The following is an 11,357-nucleotide window of genomic DNA, read 5'->3' on the forward strand; positions in this document are numbered from 1 at the left end:
GCACCTGCAGGGGACACAACACTGGGCTGGGATGCTATGGCCTTCCTAAAGTTCCTGCTCCCTCTCAGAGGTTCACAGACAGCAGTTTTTCTCACTCTCAGATCCTTTTCATATACATGCCCATAGCTTAAGACAGCTGCAACCACTGCCTGCTCCAGGCTGTTGGTTGTCAGTGGATACTAAGGTTTCTCCAAGTCAGGTCTTGCTCAGGGCATTACTTCAAGTCAGTGTCTTGTACAGTGGCTTCTGTTGTTTCAGTGATGACTAAATAGCATGGGAGTTTAAGTTGCTCCTGGCGGTTAGCCTGAACAGACTATAGAGAGGCACATTGCAGACTCAGGTTTCTTACATATCTAGTTTGCCTTGTCCAGCATGAGGCCACCATGTTCTGTAATCAGTGCAGCAGTTCTTGTGTGACTTGGCTGTTATGTCTGAAAATAGTGGCTGAATTCATGTGCCTCTATTCAGACAGTCCCATCTCAAAAATTTCAGCCGGGCCATCTCATAGTGGAAGTGAGACTTTTTCCAGGGGCATTAACTGTGGGATCTCCAGAGTTATAGCCACATTAATCATGAATTCCCTGAGAAACTGCCCTACCCCATTAAATACACTGGCATATTTTTTAATAAGGTCACCTGCCTTGTGTCAGCTGAGATGGAGTAATTCCCACTTTCATTACCAGTTTGATCAATTTAATATCCAGCCTGCTCAGGGACTGAGCTCTAGTGATGCTGCTGTGTGTACAGCATGAAATTTGTGGTGTTTTACATCCTGTTTGATTGGGTCTAAAAGCACACCATCTGCCAATGTGCCCCTGCTTTACCTTTCCCTTGTAAATGTGGGTTCTTGCTCTCTTCCTTCCACTCATCCTGCAGTTGCCAGACCCATGTGGAAAACTACGTACCCAGTTCGGAAGCTGTGGCTGAAGCCTCTACAGGTTTTCAGTTTCTGCTGGGTCCTGACTGCTTCCACAGGGACCCCAGGAGGGTGGCCCTCTTCCTATTGGCTGCAGGGTCATAAGTATCACGTATTCCACCCTAGTTTCAGCTGCATGCATAGACGCTGGGATTATGTATCAGTTCTTTATGGCAAACCTTGCTGGCCACCATGCTGTTCCTAAGCTGCCAGTCCTTGGCATTCACCAGCCAGCACCTCCTGTCCTGTGGTGACAAACTCCACTGTGGCAGCCGGACCTGCTTCACAGTGTGGGGTCAGCAGCTGTACTGGGGTTTGCAGAGTAACCTATGTGCTGTCCTGTCTACTAGCTTTGGCAAAAAGAAAACAGTCCTTTTTTCTCTCTTATGCAACCACTTAACCCCAAGCAGTTGTTCTGGGGTTCGTGGTTTTTATTCATGACATTAGTAGCGGAAAATTACTGTCATTGCCTCCTTTGGCTTGGGCCTTGTTCCTTTGCAACCCATATGATTGAGAGAATTTCCCTCTGGGCAAGAAGAAATGGCAGCATGGCCAAGCCATGAAGAGCAGGTGGGCAATACAAACATTTCAAAGCCCAGACCATATTGATGTAAATATTGCAAGTTTTCTTGGGGAAAGAATGACCCTATATTTTTACAGATTATTTTACCAGTAGTCTTATGTACTGGTTACTTAATGCTTGAGGTTTGGGGGAGCATCCTGGCTAGCAGCACCTCAGAAAAAAGAAAACTGAATGACCAGGTGACTTCATTACAGCAACCATCTGAGTAATATACTCAAATCTACAATCTATAGAACAATGATAAAATTCTGCCTGCTAAAGCACAGAGAATTTACAGAACCCTAAATCCAAACACAGTCAGGATTTAGGGTTCACTGACATCCATTCTCTGAAGTGGGCTGTGTACCCTTCAGTTAGCACACCATCCCCTAGTTATGTTAAATAAATGTTCACTGCTTCTCCGCAGCATCCTGGCTAACAGCAAGAGGGTACTGCACAGTGGTGCTGCACGCTATCAATATATTATATATTACACCCAGCCATTAGGTTGCTGCTCAAGTTCGGTCCAACCTGTCCAGCCGGGTATGGCGATTAAACCTATCAAGAGGGTCCCCGCTCCTACACGCGAGCCTCTCCGCTGTCATTTGTCCCCTGTGCCGCTGGATGGCAATGCCGGCTAAAGTATCGCCGCGCTTTCGCGGCCGGTATAGAGACCAGGCAGAGGAGGAGGAGGAAGACGGGAGGAGAAGCAGCCTTCTTCCTGCCGTCATGCAGAGTCTGTAGGAGACACGTCTCTCTGAGACGTCGCCCCCTTTGCTGTTATTTCCAACCTGACAGAAGATGCACGACTCACGGTGCGGGTGATTTCTCAGGACCCTTACATTTGGAGAACCTCGAATCATGGAAAACTAGTATTTGGCGTCAAGGTTCTAAGCGTAGGAAGGGGTTGCAGGCAGGAGTGATTAAGAGTCATGCATTGGCACGGCTTGCTAGAAATTGCCCAATTTTTATACTCAAAAACTGCACTTAGACTTTGTAAAAACGACTTTGTAAGCATGGCATGGCTAGGCTCAATGACTATTCAGTGAACTCATTTGAATGTGCATAGACAGGGCTTGCTTGAACTGCTGCATCAAAGAGAAATGCTGAAATGAGTCATTTCTGAATCACGGCTTATTTTCTGTTGTTAGCTCATCTGGAATCCCATGGTGATCAAACGGCCTTTTACAATGTGTTAATACATCGCTACTCCATGTGTTTAGCAACAGCTCAGTTCCAATAAATCGTAGGTACTCACCCATTATAAAGAGGTAGTGTTTTCTGCTGTGTGTAAACTGGCTGAGGCAAACGTGGAGATGAAAACACATGTGAAATTTCATGCTGTTCCAAACACTGTTTTCCATGCTGCTTCCACTCTGATTTCATACATGTTTTCTGTCTCCTTGCTTGCAGGGCACAGTCCAGCCAGAAGAGATTGCCTGCAGGAGAGAGTGCTCTGGTCCTCCAGGAAGGGGGGAAGGCAGCCTGGCAGCAGCAGCCTTTTCCAAGCACAGGAACAGAAGGAAGGCAGAAAAAAAGCCACCCTCAACAGCAGTTTAAGGTAAGGCCCCTGTTTCCAAATCGGTGGCCATCCCTGTCCTACACCTTCAGCTCCATGGGCTATAGAGCTTGCATCAGACTATGATCAGATTCAAGAGCTGATCTGCTTAAATTTGAAAGGGAGGGTAATCCCCCCTTTGTTTTTTCTTTTTCTTTTCTTTATGAACTGAATCAGTGGAGCAGGTCTGCAAAAAGTTGACAGGAGGCTGAGGTAGAGGGTGTGAATCCCTTAAGGCTGCTATTGTCATTGAACTGCTCGTGGTGTGAAACTACAGCCTGAGGTGCTGAGCTTCTCTCCAGAGCGACTGAGGCTCAGGAACCAATTCCCTTCTGCCAGCTCTTTTATAGGAGTGCACGGCTGGAGATGGAAACATCTTCAACCAGCACAGCAAGCTCCACTACAACCCGTCTGTCAGTGCCGTAAGCCCTGTCTGCTTCTGTATGAGTTACATGGCCGTAAAGGCCAAAAACTCTCTGCCATCAGTTACTTAGGCTTCTTCTGTCACACATAATTGTAGCTCAAAGGTCCTGCATAATTACATTCATATTGGGCCTGGTCCAGCCCCCAATAATAATCTTAATAATGCTGCTCTTAACCAGCCACATGAATCCCTTTCAATCCCCAACGCAGGCTCAGTCATGCTGTAATTCAGTAGAGGAGGCCATTCACTGTGGGGCTAATTTGGTTTAAAATGCAGACAGCCTATTTATGGGACAATTTTTTGTTCCTGCTCTAAATTCTTATGTTCAATCAACAGCCTGTAAACTGGGTCAAGCCAACACACGACCCATTAGCATAGGCAGTTGGGGCTTACAGCCCTTAAGAGCTGTATTTGTGCTGTGCTTCCTCACAAGTGCAATATATCCCCTGCTTAGCTAATGGGCCCGATTGTAAGGGAAAATTATAGAAACCCCTTTCCTGTACTGGAAATCAATTTCACACAATTAGGGTTGAGTTTGACCCCACGCTCACCCACTCAATTAGCAACCGCCTTTTGCAACCAACATTGGCCTTCCAAAATGAAGCAGCACCACTTCCCCTCTGTGCAGGAAGAGCACAAAATGGAGGTAAGAAAAAGAGCTTCATCATGTTGAGATTAAGACTATCCTCCCACCGTTTATGCTGCCAGGAGAGGGATTTCCAGGAACACAGGGAAAGGCTTTACTTCTGGGGAGGCTCCACATGAGCACAGGGCTATTAACAAAGCCCAGGTTCCTTAACAGGCCTAAAAGAAGATTAAGAAGTAGCTTATTCTCAAGTTTTGAAACACAACCCGCAATGTGCAAGACCAGGCAGGGGTTAAGACATGCCCATATCCATCAGGGAAGCAGGCTGCAAGGCAGATGTCTTAGGTCCTTACACAGGACAAGTTCCCCGATTTAAATACCTTTCTTTTTTCTCTAGGGTTATTTTTAAGCTTGCTGCCTGACTTCAACAGCGTTCCTTACCAAAAGCTTTGGTGGGGCAACCTGATACTGCATGAAGGGAGGGGAAGGGTTGAAACAGAACAAGAAAGGAACAAGGTGAGAAACGTTTTTTAGGACAGGTTCCCCGGGTGTGGGGAGCTGTGGCCTTAGGGGCCAGATTTAACTGGACAACAGAGGCTGTCCTGGAAGAGCTGGTGAAAGGAGTAATAAACACTCCAGGTGGGAAACAAAGGGAGGGCAACCACCCACCCATAAATATGGGCAGGGCAGACCTGCATCTACATTGCCTACAGCTGGGGCCATCTGTCTAGAGGCAGGGAAGGGTGTCAGGAGGGGAGGGCCTGCTCCAGGTTAGCAAGGTTAAGTGTGAAGCAGGTGATGCTGCCTCTGGGGCAAGTGATAGCCTGTCTGTATTTGCATGCCATATTTTTCCAGTGACACTTAGCTCACAGAGTGTGTGTGTTTTCAGCATAGTTCCAAATAAACACCACGCCCCTCAGACATGCACATCTCTTACATGTTTTGAAATAAATGCCTGCAGCTGGAAGACAGGAAAGGGGAAAAAGACTTAGGAGATTCATTTCTGCATAGCCCGTTTATAGCGGGACCTGTGACAGAGTAAATCTCAAAACTGAGGCTGGTTAGGTTTCCTTCCTCTCTGTCCAGCTGTCTCTCCCTTAGGCTACTCACTTAATTCCTTTGTGTCCCAGTTATCTTGCAGATACAGAATAAATAACACCATCTACCTCACAAAAAAATATTTACAGTTTGTCTCAGGATTTTCCTAAGTTTTTATACTGAACTTTCTCTGCTTCTGCCTTCACCTTAGAAGAACACAGAGGTTTATAGAGCAATCCTGATGGAGACATACAGATGTGTATTTCCCACAAGTACCATATTGCCTGTCCAATTTGTAAATCTGACTCCTTGAGTGCCTAAAATACTTGAAATGTTTTATTTCTGTTTCTTATTTTCAAGGTTATTTACAGCCTGCACCTCATGAGATACAGGGAGATACAGCCTGCACTGGGAGATACAGGGACTTAAAAAAAGATTGTGATAAACGCCATGACTCCAGGAAGTGGTGCTTTAAAAACATTAATCACTTCGGATAAAGTTGCCTAAGAGGGTGATTCCAGCATATAAAAGGAGTACAGGTAAGGAGTGGAAATCGCAGAGCTCAAATCAGGGTCAGGCTGTTGGGCAGTGCTGTCCAGAGCAGAGCTCCACCACGTTCAAGCACAGCCTTTCTGGTGCTGGAGAAATAAAGTCTGAGGTTGTTCTGCCGCTGAGTTTCCCCCAAAGGAGACACACAGGGGCGCCAAAGACTGAGGAACAGACATGTAAGGCCTTTCGCTGCAGGGCTCCTGTCTCTCCTGGCTCCCGCTCCGTGTAGTCAGAGTGCTCTGCACCAGGGTGGGTGGTGTTAAGGGAGCAGCTTACCAGCCCAGGCCTAATTTCATTTGCAAAAGCGCTGGGACTTTGCAGTCGCTTACACTTGCGTGGTGTAAGCGGGGTAGGCGGCTGCTGGTGACCCTGCGCCTCTCCCAAGTGGACATCATAAGAGCGGCCGTGGAGGAAGGGGGAGGGAGGGAGGGAGGGATGGTGTGTGCCTAGGGGTGGGGACCTAACCGCTATAGGTGCTTTGCTTTGTTCTTCTTATGCCACATTTGCAAGTATGACTTCAAGCTTCCTCTGCACAAATTTCCCATCTGAAGCTGGAAAAGTGCCATTGCATCAGTACGGTAATACCACCCTTTGGAAAATAGCAAGTTTGCTGTCTGTTGTCTGAGTAATTGTTAGGTTTCCTGGGTGCGATGCAACAGTCTGGATGCCCATCCAGTTGGCTTGTCCTTGTGAGCTGACTTTGATGTGGAGGTGTCTGCAGCTGCTGTAATAGACACCTGACTGAAGATCCCTAGTATGGCTGAAATGTGGATGCACATCACCCACAACCTCCATCCTCTAACCACACCCTCATTTCCCTTTGACATAGGGAGGAGGCTAGCATAAGAGCAATTGCATCAACTCTTGACTGCCATCAGATTATGCATATAGCGGGTTGGTACTCCTGCAATGGCTACATGGAATGATTATGTCGGATTATCCAGTGCATGGCCTGCTCTTTCACTCACCTCCAGAGGTTTTACTCCATAACAGTCAGGGAGGCAGGCAAGACACCAAATAAACACAACTGAGCCAAACAAACCATAGTATAGGCTGTCATGGAAAAAGCCCCATGCTGTTCACTATTTTGTTTTGGTTTGCTCTCCACTGAGTGATTTGTCTTATTCACAAGTTGCTCTAGCCATAATGCATTGCTGTTAATACCATGAAATGCTGTGGGGTGTAGGCATGTGCTAGGACAATAGTTAGAGCTGATGTTAAAGGCTAAATGTATTGCAGCTGTATGCAAGCTGGGCTAGATTAAAGACTACAGAGCTTTGGAAGTTTCTTGTTAAAAAAAAAAAAGTCACTTAAAGGGGGGTTTTGTGCAGATTAATTTTGTTATGGACATCAGAGCCTCCACCAGTCATTTTCCAGTAATACGGCTTTTTGCAATTAGTCAACACTTTAAAATATATGCCTTGCAGACAGCAGTTCCAATGTTAGCCTAGACATATCAAAGTAGATGTTATTTAAACCCTGCTGTGGGTAATACCAGGCTTTGTTTTTTAAACATGTCTTGGAATTATTAGGATGGATGCAACACCAAAGCATCGTTAGTGAAACAGAGAGTTTCAAATGTGGGTGCCAAAGTTTAGGTACCAAAGAGCACAGTTAGGCACCTGGTTGGAAATGACCTGTTTTATAGAGATCCTGAACACCTGCTGCTCCTCTTAATATAGCTTTCCTGGCTATAGGACATGTTGTCTTCAGCAGTAGCAGTAGGAGGAGCAGATACTGGTCTGGTGGTAAATTCAGTCACAAAAGGGAAGTTTCCTTTCCTTCCCTTGATCTCCAGCAAGCCAGCTGCAAGACCTTGGGGAAATTCTTTATCTTCACCTTGCATCAGTTTACTTATCTGTAAAGCAGATAAACTAATAACACTGTACCTCTCGAGGGTTTGTTGAAGCTTATTATACAGTAGCGAGTGTTTTAAAAGGGAAGTCATTATAAAAAAGACAACGTTAATATGACATGAAGGTAACATGAAGGAGCCCCATTCTGCTCCATGCAAGTCAGTAGAGCTGTTATTTGCTTTAGCAGAATGAAGGATTTGGCCTATGCTTAAATGACTTGCATTTGTTTTTCTTCTTGAATGTTAATATATAGTTAAGAGATAGCATTACAAGGAAAGCTCATTCCTGCCTATGTGTAAATATTTAGCAGCTGAATAGGCATTATTTAACAGGGCACAGTTTCTGCTTCTGTACAGTTTCTAAGGATGTTAGTACAGGCTTATTCTAAGCTGCCACAGATCAGAAGATACACCAAATTACCAGATCAAAATCCTTTCCAAAGTGTACACATACAGAATTTATTTTACTGGGCAATTAAATGTGTAAGATAAATATCCCTGGGGGAGGAAGGTTGTTTGAGGTTTCATGGCATATCTTATTATGGGCTCAGTTTCGAAATTTTAATTCAAACAAAACTCCCCGTGTAGAGACTTAATGCCAGAGCATAAGTTTGTGTTTTGTATTCAGGGTATGTGCTGTTGCATCAGTGTATTTGAGGGCAGGGGATGGAGTGAAGGCAGTGAATCTTTGTCTAAAGAAAAGTAACCCTTCCTAGAACAAATATATTAGCTCTAATGTTTGATCAGGCAGGTCACGGTGAAGTACCTTAGGCAGCATACTGTTTTCTGGATTTCATTTGACAATGTTATTGATGAAAAATTAATAATAAATGTCAAATTAAACTTATTTGTATTTATTTTTGGTAGCACTGTAAAACTGCAACCTACTGCAACTATGGGATTGTTGGCAAAATACTTGCCAATGTTTCAGATGCGAAAGCTTTTTCCTACGACATGTGAGCAGTCAGAATTGCCCAGAAAATACTCCAATTATATGACTGAGTTGCAAATGCAACTATTTCCTTAAAATTCGGTGGGTTTTTTCTGTTCAGGAAATGAAATGTACGATAGAAAAAGTGGGCAAGTTACAGTAAACACTCAGATCTTGACATGCTTATAGTGGATAGATATCTTTTTCTAAATGCAATGGTGCTGTGTGTTTTCAGCATAGGTTTATTGTGCTTTAAAAAAAAAAATCCTCACAGACATTTGTATTTGAGACCATTCAACTGCTCCCAGAGTAATCCAAAAAAGCTGAAGCACAGTTTTACCACACCAATGCTTTATTCATAGGGATGATCTGAGGAGCTCCAGCAATGACAGTACCTAGCCCTAAAGGCCCTAGGTTGAGAGAAAAGGCACCTGGTGAAGCAGAATGTACCTGTTCCATTTTCCTAGGTCATCTACAGCATGGGAACTTGTGCCATGTGGTTGCTCATGCAAAACCCTCAGTGGCTGGATTGTGTTGGTACCGCAGTTTGCACTCAGTTTTAACTCTCAATTACTTCCCGGTTTTGCTCGTTTAGTTGCTTTAGCAGATAAATATTTAAGTTAGTTCAGCAAATTAATGTTAAAGGAGCAGGTGAGTCCCGTGTGCTCCTTGAAAAAACTTCGCTTGCCTCTCTAAAACCCAGGTTTTCTGCTCACTTCCAAAAAAGTTGCGCTGGGGCACCCTCCTGTCCCTTCATTCGAAATCGGGGGGGAAAAAAAGCTATTTCTACACAGAGCTGATTTCCAGACTGATCAGCCCCTGGCAACACTCTGGGGCTTCAAACGCCTGGCCGGGGCCCCAGGGATGGGAAGATGAGGGAAGCAGAAGTACCGCAGGGCTGTACTCAGGGCACAGCATCCTCAGCATCATCATTCTCCTGCTCCTCCGCGGACGCTGCCCAGGGGATCTATGCGTGACACTCCGCAGGCGAGACGCCCGCATCCCCATCCAAAGCGTGTCCCGGGGCGGGGGGTGCGAAGGGGAAAGGGACAATGGTTTCATGAGGTCCCGGGAGTGGCTGAAGCAACCTGTTGCTCCCAGTGGGCTTCACTCCCGCGAGAAAGGGGCGTGAAGGAAAACAAACTCTGCTAAAATGAATGGCCGAGGACAGCACCTCTGGCAGGCGGACACGGGCGGATTTCTTCTCTTATCCTTTCTTTCCTCCACACCATCACACTTCTCTCGTGAGAAGGTCTTCCCCGGACCTGCCGCCGGGAGGAATGTTGCCGCTCCAGCCTGGAGCCAGCTCCCCCTCAGCAGGGCACAAAAACGGGACACAAACCCTCAAATCAACACCCGAGAGGCAGCACATCGCCTTCCCTGGCACCGGCCGCCAGAACCTCATTGAACCGTGTTGGACCGCAAAGTAAGAAGCAAGGAAGGGCGGGGAGTGTCTTTCCTTCCCCGCCCCCCTTTCTTTTAGTCTTTGTTATGTAAAGCTTGGGCTGTTGGAATCTTTCGTGTCCTGCCGGGTTTTGCCTCTTCTGCTCAAAGGTGCAGGACGCCACGTACTCAGGGTGGACTCTACTCTTATATTCCGGGACAGCAGCTGCCCGTACAGGCGAGCCCAGGACCCCACTGGAGCCAGCCCAGACCACCCCTCCTCAGCCCCATTCATTCAAAAAATAATTTAAAAATGAGAAAAAAAGTGATTTATGTGGCAGCAAGCCGGTGACAATCAGCAGCGCTGAGCCCCTCCCCAGCGGGCAGCACTGGGGCAGTGAAAAGCAACAGTGCGAGGAGTAACCAACCCTTAACTCCGCGCAGAGCTTCGGGAGCCGGCTATATCCCACCGCTCCTGCGAGCTCGCATCGGGAGCAGGCAGCGCAGGCGGGAGGGAGAAGGCAAGAGCTGGCTGGGGTAGGTGGGGATGCACCCGGCTCCGGGGTGCCAGGACCCGTCGGTAACTCTCACTGGCTGGGGATACTCTAATCCAGGCAGGGGAAAGCCCCGAGAGAGCATCTCCTCTTCCCCTTTCCCCTGGTTGGGAATACGTACGTGGGCCGGTTTAGGAAAAAGGGTGGTGGAGGGGATGGAGCGGGCAGGGCTGCACCCCGTCTGCTGCCCGCGCAGTGACACACAGGGAGGGACCCGGCGCGTCCGTCAGGAATAAGTCAGAGGGGATGGAACACCGCTGTGACTGTCTCCCATCCACCTGCCAAAAATCACCGCCGAGCTGTGAGCCAGCCGGTGTGACACAGAGAGAGGGACGGGGGACGGGGGACGACGAAGAAGAATAATTAAAAGAAAGAGGTTGCATCTGTCTTTGCTTTAAAAGAGACTGTTTCGTCTGGGAAGAGATGTTTCCTCCGACTCATCTTCCTTTCGCACAGTGAAAGGCAGCGGCAGGGCAGGCAGGACAAGGAAGACACCCACCCAGACCTGGCACCTCAGGGATGACAGCAGCCCAGGAATCGGTGGCTTCAGTTTCCTGCACCTTTCGGTGACCGATTTGCTTTCAAGGCTGTGAGGGAAAGGAGTCCTCTAAACACCCGGGACAAGGAAGCCGAATTAACCCCCGAAGTGAGGTCACCAAACTCACTGGGGAGGGGAAAAGTAGCTCCCGACAGCCCCGGGCTCTGCAGCATGCCCAGCCCATGCCCTCCTCCCCGGGGTAGAAAAAGCGGAGGGATGAGCCCGATGGGACCCAGGGCTGCCTCGTAGCCCTAAAAACCCGACTCCCTCCCCACAGAGCCAGGTCCCGGCCAGGGAGATTTAACCCTGCGTGGGGAGCCGTGGAGGCAGGGAGAAAGGACACATCCCACCGTGAGTATAACAGAAAAGTGGCACCTAAGTTTACCAGGAACTTTTCGCCAAAAGCCAACCTGAAATCGGATTAATTCCCCACCCGTCCTCTCAAGATAGTAAGAATTTAAAG

The sequence above is a fragment of the Pezoporus wallicus genome, unplaced genomic scaffold (assembly GCF_028554395.1).
Source record: "Pezoporus wallicus isolate ANWC-B61680 ecotype Strahan unplaced genomic scaffold, APGP_CSIRO_Pwel_v1 contig_818, whole genome shotgun sequence".
In the NCBI taxonomy this organism is placed as follows: Eukaryota; Metazoa; Chordata; class Aves; order Psittaciformes; family Psittacidae; genus Pezoporus; species Pezoporus wallicus.